Genomic DNA, 18,295 nt, shown 5'->3' on the forward strand with positions numbered 1-18,295 from the left:
GCAGGAAAATAAGGAGAAAATATCTTTTGAAGTATTCTTAAAACTAGGACTATCAAGAAAATTTGCGGCTATTCACTTTTCTTTGACATGGTAAAACAGGCTGCCTGCTAGTTCATTGCCCCATAATCTTTGCATGCCTTTGACACAGCAAATACAAATATTGTAGAACACATAAAGATGAAATAAATTGCCTATTTGCTTAATTCCTATCATCATACTTGGTCATCGACCCTTAATTTTGTGTACAAATAAATTACTCTGCAGCCAAATATTTAAGGGTCCTCATTGCACTTGAGTGTCTTAGGTGAAGTATCTTTTACTTAAAACTTTACAAACATGGAAGCAAATATTTGGCTACATTGGGCTAATTTGTCACCAGAGTGCACAGCTGTGCAATTGCAAAAATATGGTAATAATGAAGATGAAAAAACAGCTCCTTTATTAAAACTTAAAAAAATTTTCTAACAAGTTAAGTGCATTAAAATCCCATTATTTAGTTGGCAGATCTCAAAACTGTTTCAGTTCTTAACTAGGATTTGCAAATACTAGGATTTGTGTAGGTTTACATAAGCTAGGAAATATCAATGTATATGTGCCACAGGTGTTGTGTTTCTAGACTGCTCTGTTCTGTCAACACCTTGCTGTGATATTTGTCTACTAGGGTTGGCAGTTTATTACATACTGCACCAAAACAAGGTACATGATTAACAGCTTGAAAGAAAGAAATGGTCAAAGACATCATATTTTTTTTTGGCTAGAACTTTAGCCTGTGACTGCAACATTTGGTGGTACCATAACTTTGTAGCTGAAATATAATAAAACATTCTTCAGAATGGAATTTGCTACCAGAGAGAAAAGAGTACAGCTTTCATGCATGAAAACCTTTCTAATGGCTGCAACATCCATTGCAAGGTAGTACAAAACATGAAAATCAAACCTCAGTGAATTTTCCCAAAGCTTGCAAGAGGAATAATAAATAGGACAGCATCCCCAGCATGTTGGTTTTGAAAAGAAGCTGGAAAGTTACAGCTCCCCATCCAAACAGGAAATCTTGTGGTTTTGCTTGATGCAGGAGTTATATTGTGGAGAAGCTGTCACAGCACGACTCTTTATAGCCTCCATCATAGAAAGCAACAGAAATGGTCACAGATGAGCAGCTGGATTCACTGAGGCAGAGACTCATTTCACGCATGGCAAGAAAGAAGACAGAAAAACCTCACTCATTGCTAGTATGAATTGTGGAAAGCATTTTAACAGCCTTAGTACCATTTTGCTTTGGAATTTTAACAAGAGACACCATCCTTCAATGTCAGAAAAGTATGTCTTCTATACTGCAGTAAAACCACACACAGACTCATTCTTTCTCCATTTCTCAAAAAGAAATATAAAAAGCCTTACTGGCCAATATTTGCACACATTTATAACACCATGCAGTGTTATGAGCTGCACTGACAAATCAGCCAATGCTGCTACAAAGGCAAAGAATAGTTTCTTTGAAATTCACTCTCAGTACCCTTGTTTTGAATATTACTGATTGCTAATTATCTAACAAGCTTTAAAACTACTGGGAGTTGTCAGGAGTCATACACTGTTATTTAAGAGAAATCTGTTTCTCCTTGCAAATTCTGTAAGACAGAAAGAACTCAGTCTCTAAAGAACTTACAGCTTTTTAAAGAAAATGTGATATTTTCCTGCCCAGCTGCTCATGTCTTGCTATTGGTTTGCTATACCTAAATGCAAAGGACTCTCCCTCCTAGCCCTACAGGCAAATATGAAACATTTCATTGTTGTTCAAGTGGAGGATATCCTAAGAGGCAGACTGATAGACACAGTGAAAAAGGAGAGCTTTAAGCATTATTGCTTCTTTCCACCTGTCACAGGTCATAATCCGTACCTTGAGAACTTCCCTTTCCAGGTGTTTGCTGATGAGGTCTCTGGTGAGACCCCACCTGAAGTGCTGTGTCACCTCTGGATTTCAATGCGGGAGGGTTATTGTCCTGTTGGAGCAAGTCCAGAGAAAGGCCACCAAGTTGATCAGGCCCCTCTTATGAAGAAAGGCTGAGAGAATTTGGTTTGTTCAGCCAGGAAAAGACAAGTCTTTGGAGTGATCTAATTGTGGACTTCCAGTCCAAAGGGAACTTAGAGGAAAGATGGGGCAAGACTCTTTACAAGAGCATGTAGTGACAGACAAGGGGGAATGGGTTCAAATTCAAAGACAGTAGGTTTAGATTAGATCTTAGGAAAAAATTCCTTACTGTGAGGGTGGTGAGGCACTGGAACAGGTTGCCCAGGGAAGTTGTGAATACCTCAACCCTGGAAGTGTTCAAGGCCAGGTTGGATGAGTCTCTGAGTAACCTGGTCTAGTGAAAGGTGTCCTGCTGATGCCTTCTATGATTCTATGATGGTTTCAATCGGATTCACTCATGCAGTGGGTAAATCTGGTTGTTCTTTCAAATCCCACAATGATTCAAAAATATAAGCACCTACTCAGACCCTCCAAGTTCAAACTTAAACTTGTCATAAGGATTTAAAAGGCTCAGTTTCTAAATGACTTGTTCAGGAAATAGATTCTGTTCATCTAACTGTCTGCAAAATGTTGCCATGACAGCTATTGTTGTATTTGCTGGGTGGTCAAGCCTTTTGCAAACTGGTCTGCTTGGTGGGTGATGTTCTTGTGCATCCTCATGTGGAAGATTGTGGGGTGGAAGGACACTTTTACTGGCCAATATTTGCAGCTGAATGTAGGTAACTAATACTATGGGGAGCTTTTTTAGCTGTTTGTGAGTGGGAACAGACTTGAATAATGTAGTTCCTTCACCCAGGTGGTTTCATCATCAGCTGCTCCAGCAGTTCTCTTTTGAAGACACAACAGATAACAGCAAGAGGTTTCCAAAATGGAGAACTGTCTAGTGAACCTTCTGACCTGTTCTTTATGCTGTCTCAATTCTCATTTTGGCAGGCTATTCAGCTGGCAGAAGTGCAATCAAGTATGAGGTTTCAGCATTGTTTGAAGACGATATGAAATTAGAATAAATGTTGTTATTGATTGTTCTTGCTACATGGTATTAAATGATATCTATGCAAAGAAGCCATTGAAATGTTGTTCCAAAAGAAAAGCAGACAGATGATTTAATAATCTCAGCTTCTTCATTTGTAGTCTTACTCCTTGAGCAGAACACATTTAACTCTATGACATGATATAGATGATATGATATAGCCCCATTGTAAGAACATTATTATATGAAAAGTATGATTATATGAACATGAGTTTCTGTTTTATTTAAAAAAATACACATCTCTGGGCGAAATCCTGAATCAGACTAGAATGTAAAGCTGCCTACACTGACCTTGCTAAAACATTAGTTCAACTGCAGATGTGATATATACAGAATAACTAACTCGGTGGCTATTTTGACCAACAGGTTTAGGACCTGGTATAAACCATACAACCTGCTATATTCTGATTTCCAGACATTATACCTACATGGTTAAAAACTGAAAGAAAACAGAAGCTTACGCCTTAGTGTTTTTCCAGCAATGAAGTTTATAATTCTGCTTCATGAAGTTAACTTGTATTTTGCTCACATGGAACTGGTGGACGAGTCACCTGTCCCCTTTCATACATCAAGGCTAGCTGTGACAGTATAGGCTATTCTAGGTCAGAGCTGGTTTAGGTATGCTGTCTAGGAGTTGTATCTGCATAAAAATCTCAAGCTCTCTGCCTTTTTTGAAAATCTATTGCTTAAAAAAGAAATTAACCTCTTTAAGTGTGCAATGTAGATGGATCTTTAATTTAAAAAATGGATATTGAGTATATAAGTAATAATTAACTACTCAAGGTTTGAAGATGAAGGTACCAAATATCTAGGTATTATTAAGTAATGAGATAGCTGAGAGCATAGTTCCAATTAGGTTAAGTAATATAGCAGGGAAGCAAGGTCCTTCATCACTCAGTGCTAATGCAGAACAAAGTAGTGCTATAACTACAAGATACTCCTTTGCATCACTTCCATAAATTGAGTGATAGGGCTCTCTGAGAGGTGAGGACTGAATCAGCACTTTGGTGCACCAATCCCACTGTAACTTTGATCTTTGCCTCGTTCAAAGGTCTGTGCAGAATTCATTACCAGTTGCTGAGTGCTTTGTGACCCCAGGTGAGATAATGCTTCGTGTCCACCTGACAAATGGTTGTCCTTTTCTTTAACTGTGTAGTGCAAATGACAACTCCAACCTTTACAGAATAGCCTGTTTTTATCTCCACCCACGAGTAACATTTTCAGCTAGACTTCAAGTTGTATAAGGTGTCAGGGAAGAAAAAGTACATAGTTTGTCAGATGTTTGGCATTGAAAATTAAGGGAGGGTGGTGGTTTCTCTGATTTGCTCAACATTCCTTGAGAGTTTCAAGATTTTAGTGAATCTCATTTCAGCTTCCATTTGTAGAAATGCAGTAAAAGATAAAATAACTTTTGACAGAAAGCTTATTATCTGCTGAACATAAAAACTCCATGTATCCCAAATCAAAACCAGAATTTTTTTAACCCTGTCCTCTCATTTTATTGCTTAAGAAGGTTAATTGTGAAGAATTGATAGTAATTTTTCAATTTTCTCTGTTGATGATTGCAGTTGAGAATGACACATTTCATTATTACCGTCTTTAGTTGTTTTTTGAGTGAGGAGTTCTGTTATATATGACAGACTGACTCTAGGCTGTAATTAATCCATGACAGTCTGAAACACTTTTCAATGAAAATGCAATATATTTTTGATTGAGCTAAGTGTAACTGATTAGGGCTTTCCTGAATACCAGTTTTACTTGCTGATTCTCTCTAGCACTAGGAGAATCACCAGTTGCAACACTGGTGCAAATATAATAAGTAATGGACTATTGTGCTGTTTCCTATCTGGTATATTGAAAGTAAGTGTTGGGAAAACAGGTTCACTTACCACACAAAGCATAGCTGACAAAGAAGGAAGAGCCATGAAATATCATAAGCAGGATCTCACCAGTTTCATTCTCCAGTCAGAAATATGATGAATGGCATTTGTAAGAAGCTCAACAGACTAGAATACAGTTTTCATAGACCTCTAATGCCTGTTAATTAACCAAACTAACTGACATTTGGGAACTATAAAGGGGATCACTGCATGAGTTAACTGCACCTGGCAATGTTTAAATGTAAAATGAGTCAGAGATCCCTGTATGTATGTATTATTATTATGTTATTATTAGCATTTATCAGTCTCTCCAGCAGTCTAAAGACACCAAGGGAATATTTTAGAAAGAATGAGTAGGGAACTGGTGAAAGGGAGGAGCAAAGAGAAAGAGGGAAGGGATAGAAATCTGCTTTTTTTTAAACTTCATCTGCCTGCCAGAGAACACTATACAGGGTATTCCAAAGCTGCTGCCAAGTTTAAAAGAAATGGACCAGAGTAGACATTGTAATTTTCATGGCAGCCATTTGCTGCTGATCACACAAGCCTGTTGCTCTGAAGCATGAAATGTTCTACCGAATGAAGCAGAAGTGATTACAGACAGATGGGGTCAGGGTTCACAAACAAGGACTCACTCAGAGCCATGCTGTTAGCTCACTTTTTCACATAGTCTGAGATAGCAAACACTTTCATCTTGATCTGTCTATTCTCATCAAGTCCTGTTCTAGTTCACTCCTGACTAAAGCCATCCTTACTTGCAGAATATTCTCAGAGAGGACATGAGCTGGCCAATGATTGTGCCCAGATAGACAACATAGGTTCAAACATCTAGAACACTGTGGTAAATAAGAAGCAAAATGAAAAGCTGGTCATGAGAAGAGAAAATAGGATTTGAACTCCACAACTGCTGTTTCAAGCAAATGCATTGTGTTTGTTTTTTAACAAGTCAGGGTGTCATCGTGGGAAATGGTACATAAAAAACCAGTAGAATTACCACCAAAGTCTGAGTATGTAGTAGGATTAAACGTTCCCTTCCAAGAGAATGAAACATATTTTAAAAATTCTATTAATATTATTAGAAAGAAATCCACAAAGTAGCTTAAAATGTGAATTGGTGGTATCAAAAATAATTATGCCAGAAAAATAACTAGTCATTTATCAAGTATTTCATACATGCATCCAAATATAAACAATTCTAGAAGTGTTTAAAGGTCCCTTTTGGTCAAGTGACCAAACACTAAGTGCTAAACAGAACACTTTCAAATGGACCTACATGCCCCCTCCTTTTATTTCCAACCCTTCTCGTTTTGAGTAGAGCCCAGAAAACAGAAAGGCCCAGAAGAAAAAAAAAAAGGAAAAATTGAACAATATTTTTTAAACTTGAGAAAATTTTCAATTTATCAAAGTTCAATTTTCATTTTACTTAGTCTATGTATTCCTGTTGCTAGCGATAAAAGAAATGAAATAAACACTGATCAACTGTTGAATAATAATTATTTTTCATACTCCCACATATAACTGTTATCACCAAGTGGTAACTCGTAACTGTTAAGCAGCAGGAAATTAAATGATGTAATCTAGAACAAATCTTCTTCTAAGAACGGAGACTTATTCTCAGATTTCTGGGGATTGAAATTTGTTTAGAATTGTGTAATTAATACTAACATTATTCTCATGACCCATCTGTGATCCATTGTTTCAGTTCTCTGGTCTTCCACACTATTTACAGGCACAGCTTCAGGTAGGCAGATGCTATGCAGCTCAAGCCATACATTTTTAATTTACCAATAGCAGCATTTCCTTAGGTGACATGCTGTAGTCTTATTTTCCCTCTTTTACATTAATTCGTTTCTGTTTGCAAGGTACATTGAAATAACAGTGACCTTCAAATTTGCCTGTTCTCTAACTATGTGTCATCTGTTAGTAGACACAGAAAATGTGTAGGAATGATAAACTGTGAACAATTTTTACTTTCACATTTAGTTTTACTTCCGCATTTCCCAGCCACTTTAAAGTGCCTGTATCTTACTCATGTCCAAGGCACACTGTGTAAAGTGTTATGCTGCTGTTCTGTGAGCAAAGTCTTCAGTAAACTTTCTCCAGATAAACAGCTGAAAATAGCCAAAGAAATTCAGCTCTCTCCTTGTCCTTTCTCACTGATGTAACGAAGTCATAAACCCTCACTGGGATAATTGAAAAGCTGGGTCCCCTTAGTTTCACATAGATCAGACATTTACTGTAACAGCAGAAGAAAGGCTTCCACATGCTGGCAACATTAGAGGAAATGAAATCACTCCTGGAGGCCTGGCAAAATTGTGTATTCATTTTAAAACTTATTTTAAAATTAATGAATTTGATGGGGAAGAGAGATAAAGAACAATCAGGCTTTCTGGAGGGAAAGGGAAGCTTACTCTGCAATCTGGTCAGATCTTTGAAGTAAAGAAAGAAAAAGGGATGAGGGAAACGTGTTTTCAATTACAGCTTGAATTCAGAAATTTTGGCAAAGACAGATTAACGGGAGTATGTAGGAGGTTTTTTAACACTGTACTTCAACCACACTTGTTGGTGACCAACAGTAAGATAAATCCTTTTGTCTGTTCTTTTGATTACAGCTTAAAAATACCTATATTTTAACCCCATATTATGGTGAATTTTCTTTGTAACTTTTTTAGCTAAAAGAAAAAACTGTATTGTCATTTCCACCAGAACTACTGTTCTGACCACAAGGGAATTTGAAGTTTTGCAAAATTTCTGCAGTTTTTACCATTTAATTTTCCCGAATTCAGCTCTTCATCTGTACCTTACTGGCACAGTCTATTTCTTAAGAAGCAGTAATAAAATTTAATAAACACTTCTAATCAGCATTTATTTTATGCAGTTGAAGACCCAAGAAGCAAATCAGAGAGCTGATATAACCTATAACACTGTAACACAATTGTGCAGAAGTATGGGTTTCAATTTCCTGATCCAATGATTACATCAAACAAAGAAAAAATGTTTATATTGCCACTCAGATTGTTCAGCTGAAAGCCATTCATCAAACATAGCAGATAATCAAACATCAGGAACATTAGCTTATAAATCTCCTACTAGCACTGCACCTGTGGAAAACAAATATTTCCCTGGTTGGATGCCAGATTACAGCACACTACAATGAGCCTTGCAATACAGAGTAGGCACAGAGGGGAAATATGGCATAACCCAATGCCAAAGGAAATTCATTTTTAGGATAGGTGCCGATTGGAGTTTGCACCGTGTGGAACCACAGAACCATAGGATGGTTTGGTTTGGAAGTGGCCTTAAAGATGATTCAGTTCCAACCCCCTGCCATGGGGAGGGATGCCACTTGCTAGATGAGGTTACCCAGAGTCCCATCTAGCCAGGCCTTGAACACTTCCATGGATGGGGAATTCACAACTTCTCTGGGCAATGATGTATTCTGCATAGGTTAAGGTAGGTATTAAGAATGTTCATATTAAATATACTATAAAACAGCTATGAAAAGCAAAAAGCTACTTATTAGAAACAGCAGCATTTCCCCACTGAAAAACTTAGCTTGTTTTGCTGGAAGAAAACGTTTTATGGTCTAGTGTTGTTTCCTGTCCCAAAGGAGCCATTTTGCAAATACTGTGTTTACAAGTAAAGTGATGCCAGCACCTTTCCTCTTGTACAGGAAATCTTGTTGCTCTTAAATGAATTGATGAGGGAAGAAGAGGGTAATATATGAACAGGCTGTTTGATGAACAGCATCAGAGCAATCATTAACTTTCTTTACTCTCTCCTTTCGCAATCAGTTTGTTTCAGAGATGACAAAATACGGTTACTGAACTAACAGATGAAAAGACAAGGCCGGAATGTGCCATGGCCCTGCCACTGAAGGCTGAGAAGCATTCAAGCTCTCAGTGAAGATGAAGATCAATGTCAGAAAAAGCAAGTGTACTTCCCATGTGGTCTGAGACCATTTTGGTCACCTGACAAGAAAACACTGTATTTGGTAAAATGCATACACTAGCTCCCATGGAACTTTATCCAGGTGAATAGTCACTAATGTATGCTCAAAGAATTGTGCTCCAAGAGATGGCAAATAAATTTATGAATATACCTCCAGTCAACCTTCTCAATGACAAATAAATTCCCTTTGCCTAGTGTATCCTAGGAAATACTGCTGTTTCATTCACTTTATTTAGTGAATGCCTTGTGAATGACAGAGCATTCTCTCCGTCACATTTACTTTTACAAGGCTGAATCTTGGTTATCAGCTAGAACTGGTTAAAGACCTTGAAATGTATCTGTATTGTTAGTCAGATGAATAGATATAAAATAATAATCCTAGAGTAATTCTTTCCATGGTTTACAATGATTGATATGCTCAAAGGAATCAAAGCAATGGGACAACACCCAATTCCTAATTTGAAGGAATCCAGGAAGTATGTGGCTACAGAGACACATTTTGTAGGAGAGATCATAATGAGTCTGAAAGGTTGTATATGAGGTTTCAATTGTCTATTTCGGTGTGAGATCCCACAGCACACTTTGAAAATGAAGGGGAAAGTTATCATATGCCTTGCTGAACTGTGGCTTAGATATTTTCTCACTGCTGCCTCAATGTTGCACTGGGAGATTCGTGCTGTAAATGGAAAAGAACTGAATCTGTCTTTCCTAAGAAAATTATTGCATATTATTTTTGTATGGTGATTGTGATGGCTGATGAAAATTTTCTGAAATAATTTTTCTCTGGCTAATGCAGTTAAGAAAATTGTACTACACTGAATTTTGTGTTGGATTTTTCTGATGTGAAAGAAGTCATAAAAATGTTGTGATAGGACTAGGGAGAATAACTTCCAACAGAATGAGAGTAGGTTGAGATTAGCTACTAGAAAGAAATTCTTTACTTTGTGGGTGGTGAGGCACTGGAACAGGTTGCCCAGAAAAGTTGTGGAAGCCCAAGCCCTGGAAGTGTTCAAGGCCAGGCTAGATGGGGTTTTGAGCAACCTGGTCAAGTGGAATGTGTCCCTGCCCATAACATGAGGGGTGCAACTAGGTAGTCTTCGAGTTCTACTTCCAACCCAAACCATTCTATGATCCTATGATTTTCTTTGATAATGGAAATTTCAAAGTTATTGGCAGTGCAACTTTTTACAGGCAAAAAGATTACCTGTGGGATGATGTGACTGGCTCTAATATTGTATTGATGTTTGCTCCATAATATTGTATTTTACTTGGTGTCTTTATAAGGCTAATGTGAGGGGAAGGGGACACTAGCAAATTGAATCACACAGATCTCTGCAACAATTAAGGGGTTTTGAAATAATAGTAACAGCTCAGCTATTACCTCTCTTAGCCTATTCCCCACACAGGAGTCTCTACGTGAAGCGGCTTCATATAAATGTCACAGGACAGTCTAGGTACATCTTGTCTGGCTTCTGCTGAATGCAGGAACAGCTCAAAGAACTGCACAATGTGAAAGGAGGTTGTTGGACACTCCTTATTTTGGCTTCTTGTGCCTCACTTAAACTGCTGAGAACAAAACTATTGTCAGTAGCTCCTGCCTCTTCCCCTTCAATCTTTGTGAGGAGTGTCTTTGCAGAACAAAGAAATGCTTGTCCTTTCTTACAAACCAGAGTAACATTTCCAGGACTCTTCTCAGAGACTCTCTTATTTTTCTATTTGAGAAGAATTTCTTGGAGATGTAAAATTGATAAATATGAGGAGAGAGGGAAATAAGGATTGAGCAAGCAAAAGAGAAACAAGAATTACATTACAGTGTTTCTACCCAGGAGAAGTGCAGACTAGGTTAGGTTTAATCACAGGATCATCTTTTGCTTCTGATTTTCAAATGTTTCGTTTTATCCCATCATATACTGAATGGCATAAATACACTAATAAGAAAATACTGATAGAACTTTCAGCACTTGATAAATAAAATCCAATTAGATGTGGACAGATATAGATCTTCTTTCAACTAATTTAAACATATTTCTCATTTATTTTAAATAAATTTTTCCCCAGCTGACTTCACAGCATTGCTGTGCCCTGTTGAACAGGAGCTGCTTTTACCCCAGAGTCAGTGCTAGACCTGTATCACACAGTTTAACTCTAGAGGATACAGGGTCTCACAGAGACCATGAGCCCTGGGCAGATAACCTGTTCTCTTATCGGAGCTCAGGTCACCTGTGAGCAGGCTGTAACCTGGTTGTATGAGTGTGTGCTGGATGAGCAGCAGCAAGGACGCTGGGAGGTGAGCTCAGCTGTAGTCTTTGTGCCTTCTGAACCTGACCATAGCTGAAGCATTACAAAGAGCAGGGAGAGGCCAGGTCATGCCCTGCACTCCTTTGCTGTGGTATTATAAGTATTCTTCTGCTTCGAAATCAAAGCCCCTTGATATCCCTGATATATGAACAGCACTCTGTGCAGAAGATATGTGGAGAAGTCTGAAGTGGCAGAAAAAGAGATGTGATGTTATATGGTATTATTTGAGGAACAGAAATGGTGACAACACACATATACATGGTCTCAGAGGATGGAAAGACTTCCTTTTGGTTTTTCATTTTTTAGTATACTGCCAAGTGATTTTAGGATAAAAGGAACAGTATAAATATCACAAGTAATATTGTTATTACTTTTGTTATTTCCTCTGACATCCCCAACATTGACACACAGTGAAAAGTACAAATGAATTACAGATATAAATATGCTATACCAATATCTGAGGTATAATTGCATTCTGTATCTATTTTACTCTACAGTTGAACAATTTTGAGGATGTCAACCTTCAGGAGGTAAAAGTGCACTATTTTACAAACAGCAGTATATGTTGTGTGTGTAGATAAGAGAGACAAGAATTGCCCAGGAGCTAGAAGATCAAAGAATTTAGGCTGTTGCTGGATCATAGGCCTTCTCTGTAACTGTGCCCAGCTCCTCAGAGTTATCCAGCCCTATGAAATGCAAACAGGGACAAAAGGCATGTCTCATGTCCTGTGTTATGACAGGTAGAGGAGCCTGGGCTCCTACACAGCTTTTGGAAACTGATGTATTCTTAGAGCTGCTGTTTGTGGGTGAGGTGGGTTACAATGCACAGCCCGAAAAAAGCCACACAAGTATTTGTGCTGTTTTAAAGCCTGAGGAAAACAGGGACCTGACCACTTTTTTGGAGAAAGCAAAGCTAGCGTCTCTTTGGAAGTGTCCCAGACTCTCTAGCTACCTTGTTTAGGAGTGCAGCTCTTGGTAGCCTCACATGTAAATTGGTATTGGTGGACCTTCCCAGCTTGCTGATAGTTATGAGGATGGCAACTGGTGATATCATTTCAGTGCCCTAAGGGGTCACAGATCACAAGTCCTACATTTTATACCCCCTTTAATTGCCAAAACTGCATAAGAAAAAGTATAGTGTTATTTCAAGACAAGGCCAGTACATGCTTTGACTTGAGTGTATGAGTGCTGTGTTGCAGAAATCAGTCTTCATTCTATTGAGCTTTTCTAACATGCACAGTTTCCTGAATTTAATAAAGTTCTGAATTTTACTGAATATTGATGTAGTGCTGGGTCCTTGAAGGCAATGCAAACAGTACTGCAGTCTTAATGTAGTAAAGCACTTAAGACAGAGTGTAAATTCAAAATTATGTGTGCACTGTGCTTTTCTGTGTGAGAGCCCATAAAGGGCTGGACTTCAAACAGTGACATGTAAGGGATGTGATTTCATACCAAGAGTACACGCCACGACTGGGGACTGCTTGCAACAGCTTCAGTAGGTGTAAACAGATCTTACTTGCCAAAGAAAAAACATTTTACTTTGGTAGATTAAGTCTGTGTGTTGGAAGAGATCTTATGACCAGCAAATCAATTCTTCTGGGAAGATAGCATTAAAACTTTAATTTGAACCAGACAACCAATAGACAGAATGGACTGGTCCACAACACCATTAGCATTGTTCTGTGTGGTTATGATAGCAAATATTGTAGTTTTTGCTAGAACACAGGTCTTCAATCTTCAGCCATCTCATCCAAAGAATGTTGCATATTTTCTCATAAACAGTGACTTGATGAAAAGTATGTTTTTCATTAAATGCTATACATTTTTGAAAACTTGTATGTTCTCATGAAGTAGCACATAGAAAAACAATGAAACATTTTGGTCATAGCTTTTGAGTTTCAAATTATCTTTCAGAAAGTATTCACTATTTTTGTATGTATTTTGGAAGTCTTTTAAAATGCAAAAGCTAGTAAAAGCTTTTAAATCTTGCAGAAATGAAATGCTTAATTTTTTTTTTTTCTGCAGAACTTCTTCAACAAGAAAGTCATAGCTATTTTCTTACCTTCATTTTCTGAGTGTAAAATAAAAACAGAAAGTCCAAACCAGACTGTGATCAGAAAGTTAGATCACAATTCTTCTTGCCACTCAGTTATTGATACAAATTCAAGCTATAAATGATGTAATGACAATTATGAAGTGAGCAGTTTAATTCAATTTTAGATATGCAAGCATACATACAAAATATATATATGCATAACTCATTTTCATTTGCTCAACATTTTTGTTAGATCATGAGAGTTGCATTTACTCACTGAAGCATCTCTGGCACAGGGTTTGTAATGTGCTCTAGATTCCTGCCTCAGCCTACTTAGTGAAGCAGATACTTCTGCCAGTCTGATAGTATCTAATTACAGAGCCATGGGGTGCATAATTCAGCAGAATGCTCTGAGATGCTGAAAGATGATATTCTGAGACAGAGAAGGGTATATCAGCCCTTGATTTAGGTCACACAAGCAATTCAGTACTGCATGAATAACATGTTGAATGTTATACCTGAACATAGTAAAAACCTTTAGAAATCTCTTATGTGATAAAGCTTTTCAGCTTTTGCCAAACTGCTATACCAGCTTATTTTTTTTTTCACTTATAACTTTCTTCTTCAAAAGAATCGAGTGTAAATTTGTGGATGATGCTTCCATCAAAATTAATGATACATGAATATGCATGTAAATAGCTATTCTTTTCAACTAATGGGGTTAAAACACATGCTTATACTTTCTACTTAGAGATAGGATTAAAAAACATCCCATGACTACTTTGGTAGTGTTGCTGTCATGGTTTTCATTTGCAACCAAATAAAAATGAGGTTAGCATCATGAGTATAGTATTCCTGTCACTGATGGACTTGTCTGTTTACTTGTTTGTGGACATGGTCATATACAAAGGTTTTCAAAAAGCAAATTTCACCACTGTTTTAGGAGAAATCCCTTTATGCCCCAAGGTATAGCAGTAGTCCTTACAGTACAAGCAGAGAAGCGTTGGCTTGGACCATTGTTAGCTATTAACTGTGCTGCAAAAATGTCCATGTTAAGGGTTTTGGTGAAAAGATAAAAAGCCACTCAAAGCCAGCAAGGCAGACAAAAATGTCATAAAACATATTAAAGAAAATCTATAGAGTGTGTTTAGAGAGTGATTAATGGCAAATACAATGAAGAATTAATTTAGCATTGTTTTTCAATAGTTAATTTTATAAATTCTCCTCACAAACAGGAGAGAAATATCTGCTCAGACTGGTGGGACTGGTCAGGGCCAAGGTAACTATGAAACCAATAGAAAAACACGGACACTTCTGCTGCTGCTTTAGTTGCAGCTGGACCCAGAAGTCAGGGATAAGAGATGGTGGGGAAAGACTGAACTCAGAGATATTCATGAGAGATTTATGGTGTTTATCTGGCTTTCAGAAGCACCATGGAAACACCTGACTGTTGTACTCTTTTTTCAGAGCTACTGAGACGTCTGTTATTATTGACGAGGCAACTGTTATACAGAAAATGTAAATGCTCAAAGACATGTTTTAGGAGTGTGATTCTCAAATATTTCATATTTCTGAAGCTCCGGTAATACACAACTTTTTTTTTAAAGACATTCCAAAATTTTTAAGGAACTTGGAAATTCACATATTCGGTAATATATTTGTTGTACAGTTACACTGACTACTGGGATTTCGTTTAAAAAAGGTTCAGGATGTCTTATTTTGGTGACCTTCTCCCTGTTTTATCATGTACTTTGTTTTGTTTTACTGCCTGTCTCTTTGTTATTTTTTCATGCTTTTATTTCTACATTTGGTCTCTACTACTCTTCCTCTGTCAGTATTCTGACATTTTAGGTTTTAGGTTATCATCTGGTTTTCGTTAGTTCTGTATTTTCAGTCCTTTTTCAGTCCCCAGCATCCCTTCATTTTGTTGCTTATCTGCTTGCTCTATTAAGCCTTCTCTTTTCCAGCAGCAATTTCTTCCTATCTTTTGTGGTCCCTCTTGATAATGAGCTCACAAATTTCGCCTCATGGGTGAAAATCCCTCATGTTGCTTGCAGAAGATTTGCCCAGTTAAGGATTACATTGAGTTGCAACCACGTCAGATGGACAGCAGTGGGATGGCAGAGGGTTCGATTTCCCCCAGTTGTACACCAGGACCAGGATGGACAGGGCTTTGAACTACCTGGTCTAGTGGGAGGCGTCCATGCTCATGCCAGGGTGTTGGAACTAGATGGTCCTTAAGGTCTCTTACATCCCAAACCATTCTATGATTCTATGACTCTGTGATTTGCAAAAGCCCTGATTGACCTGATGAAGAAGTCTAGGAAATACTGAGTCAGGCACAAAGGAAGTAACATGGTTTTTTCCTGTTCAATCGTGAACAGGATTGAAGCAATTACTTTTTCTCTCTAGACAGAAAAAAAGGGGCAGCTGTTTCTTAGTCACTGGAAGTGGCAGCTCTGCTGTGAAATGATGCAGGTCATGCTAATGCTGTTTCTGGCTGCTTGACGCTCCCAAGAAAAATGCAAGCTCTTCAGGCTGAGGCAGTAAAGCAGAATGTGCCCTTTGACTATTGGGGAGATGGTAACACTAAAGATGGTTAAACTAAGAGCTGTAAATGATGTAGAGGATTGTTACTAAAGCAAATTTATTTTCCCCTGAAAACTTAAATCCCTTCCTTGGCAGTCTTTCTATTCAGACTCTTTCTCTGAACCACAATCTTGGCCCATGTGCACAGAGTTTCCTGAATCTGACACAATAGTTGCCGCCTTCAGCCAAACGGTAATCTGTAAGTGTTGCCTACAATCAAGAGAGAAAAACCCCTTGCAACAGTGTTAGAATAGTAAAGTAAAAAGCAGACCTTTATTTGGAAGCTTCCAGGTGTCCCAGTGGTGATGGGCACACCCAGCACCAGATTTCTACAATTTTTATAAGGTTAATTAATTAGGATATCAAATGGGTACATCCAATAGGAGATTCAGTTGCCCCAGTAACCCAGCCCTGGGTCAACCCCTTGGAGCTGGTCCAAGGGCTTCTTTGTCCCCCTTCTTGCTATGATTTCTCAGATTCTGGTTGGAAAACAAAACGTTTTTCTTGTAGGTCCTCTTCCTGACAATAAGACTAAACAGTATTTGAGGAATGTATTACAAGGTTAGCTTGTTGTTCTAAAATCTAGGGGGAAAGGGTAGGAAAATACTGGAGCTACAGCCATTCATTTGCAATCTATCAAGCTACAAAGATATGAAAAATACATAAAAAGCTTAGGCATCATAAGCTTCTTGCTTCAATGAGAATTCCACCTACAAGAAGTGCAAATAAGTGGTTAATGTAAGTTGCTCCAAATCTTTTGGTACATTCATCTGTCTAACTTCCACAGCTTTATTAAAGTTTTGTCATGCCCATTAACCAGAGAATTCTCTTTAATTTCACCCGGAGTTTTATGTGTATTTATGAGTTACATGGGGTGATTCTAATTTCAAGTTTACAAAGCAAAATTGTAAAAGTTTATTTTCTAAAGTGTCTTTCTTTTCATTTGTTTACATTGCTTGTTATTAATTATGCTTTTGCCACAGTTAAAACCTAAAAAGGAAAAACACAGTGTTTACTGGTTTACTTCAAGAGTGTATCCTGGTAATTAAATATTACAGTTTGCAGCCTCTATATTGTTTAGAAAAATAAGAATTAACATAGATTCTTATTATAAACCCCCAGTTTTTAGTTACCAATGTGTTTTTCAGACAGGTGACTGACAAGAAGGATTTTCGTGCCATGATAAAAGTCCTTGCAAGGACAAATTGTGTACATTTGTAGCACAGAAAACAAGGTTTTTATCAAAATTTCCCTGAAGAATTATTTAGTCCATGTCCTTGATACTTCTTTGCAGGGCAAAAAATGGTATTTCTTTACTGCAACATTAGGAAAAAATAAAGGAATAAACATAAAAGTGACTCTTTGTACACACCTTCCACTTGATATCTTTCCAGATCACTTTACAACTTGCCATTTTTCCATCTCTTCAGCTGCTTATTTGTATGCTGTAGGGACACCACAGTTCTGATGCTTCACTAGATAATGACTGTCTGTACCCATGCTGCCAGCCTCTGGTGTCTGGGAACAAACAGCATTAGAGATTAGAGCTATGGAGGAACAAGAGCTTTCATCCTGTTGAATAGTTTTGCTCTTCAAAACGTATTGTCACTCCAAAGAGGAAGAAATGATGAATGTGTGAAATTTTCTATTTAAGCAATATTTTAGAAACTTCTTTTGGTTACTTACGAAAACAACGAACTCCTCTTCCTTCAAGCAACCCATGTGTGGTTACTAAAATATTTTGCAGTATTTATGTAGAGTACTTGTCTTTTACATAGAGAATGAGCTAATTCTCTCACTTGGAATGTGTGAACAATATGCTGGAGAAGAGTCAATGCTGCAGTAGCAGTATAACAGATTTTCAACCTAGAAAACGGGCTGGAGAAAAGCAGCCCGTTTTCATAACACTTGTTCCTAAAATTGAATTTCTGACATCCATTCAAAGAGAAAAAATATTGACCTATCACAACATGGTTCCTTTCCAGAATGGGAGATGAAAGTCATAGTTACATATGTTGGCAATTGCACTTCCAGTGCTCTGTAAGTGATCTGTGAAATGCAAATATTTTTCCTAAGAACTCTTTACCATACGAAGAACCTGGTAAACACCTCTCTAAGCAGAATATACTTTTTGCAAGGATCTTTTTTTTTTTGTATTTAGATAGTAAGATAAATCATGACTGGTTATATCGCAAAATCTGCAATGGCATCTGCCCCATTTAACAACTATGTTTTTATAGCTATTGCATGACATGGGTAGAAAATTATCTATTCACCTGTCAAAGTTCATTTTCTGTACAGTGTTACAGTATAGTAGAGGTATTCTTGCTTTTTGTTTTCTAACTTGTGTTTTGACACCTGGAATACTGATGAAATAATTCAATATAATTTGCTTAATATAATGGACAATTTGGAAAGCTTGGAATTGCATTACCACCTTCTTAAAAAGCTGGCATTTCAGTTATATATTTGAACATAATGTCTTTGTT

At 37.5% G+C, this 18,295-nt stretch overlaps 1 protein-coding gene across 1 annotated transcript in view; it reads left to right on the top strand.

Moving 5' to 3' along the window:
- Positions 1 to 18,295, top strand: part of GRXCR1 (glutaredoxin and cysteine rich domain containing 1) — a 37,410-nt gene that overhangs the window by 8,472 nt on the left and 10,643 nt on the right. The gene's annotated exons all lie outside the window — the stretch shown is intronic.

The sequence above is a fragment of the Corvus brachyrhynchos genome, unplaced genomic scaffold (genome assembly GCF_000691975.1).
Source record: "Corvus brachyrhynchos isolate BGI_N302 unplaced genomic scaffold, ASM69197v1 scaffold17, whole genome shotgun sequence".
Classification (NCBI taxonomy): domain Eukaryota; kingdom Metazoa; phylum Chordata; class Aves; order Passeriformes; family Corvidae; genus Corvus; species Corvus brachyrhynchos.